Below are 874 nucleotides of genomic sequence, written 5' to 3' on the forward strand. Positions count from 1 at the left end.
GTTTCCATAGAGAAGTCCGGTGTAAGTCTGATAGGTTTACTGTTATAAGTTACTTGACCTTTTTCCTTTGCAGCTCTTAATATTCTTTCTTTAACCTGTATATTTTGTGTTTTGATTATTATATGACGAGAGGATCTTTTTTTTTTTTTGATCCAGTCTATTCGGTGTTCTATATTCTTCTTGAACCTTCATAGTATTATCTTTCCACAGCTGGAAAATGTTTTCTTTGAACAGAGACTCTGGTGTGGTTTTTCACAAGATGGTCAGTGAATTCCTGTTATAAGTTACTTGACCTTTTTCCTTTGCAGCTCTTAATATTCTTTCTTTAATCTGTATCTTTTGTGTTTTGATTATTATATGGCGAGAGGATCTTTTTTTTTTTTGATCCAGTCTATTCGGTGTTCTATATTCTTCTTGAACCTTCATAGGATTATCTTTCTTTAGGTTGGAAAAGTTTTCTTTATAATTTTGTTGAATATATTTTCTGGGCCTTTGATCTTCAATGCTTCTCCTTCTTCTACCCCCATTATTCTTAGGTTTGGTCTGTTTATTGTGTCCCAGATTTTCTGAATGTTTTGTGATGAGAATTTGTTGGATTTGCTGTTTTCTTTGATCAGTACGTTTATTTTCTCTATGGTGTCTTCATAATCTGACATTCTTTTTTCTATCTCTTGCATTCTATTGGTTATGCTTGTTTTTTTAAATCTCTGTTCATTTACCTAGATTTTCCATATCCAGCCGGCCCTCCGTTTGTGTTTTCTTCCTTGCCTCCATTTCAGTTTTCAATTGTTGAACTGTTTCCATTACCTGTTTGATTGTTTTTTCTTGGTTTCCCAGGGTATCATTTACAGATTTACTCATTTCTTCAAACTTT

This window comes from Alexandromys fortis, unplaced genomic scaffold (genome assembly GCF_014885135.2).
Source record: "Alexandromys fortis isolate MF-2015 unplaced genomic scaffold, M_Fortis_MF-2015_v1.1 scaffold_596, whole genome shotgun sequence".
In the NCBI taxonomy this organism is placed as follows: domain Eukaryota; kingdom Metazoa; phylum Chordata; class Mammalia; order Rodentia; family Cricetidae; genus Alexandromys; species Alexandromys fortis.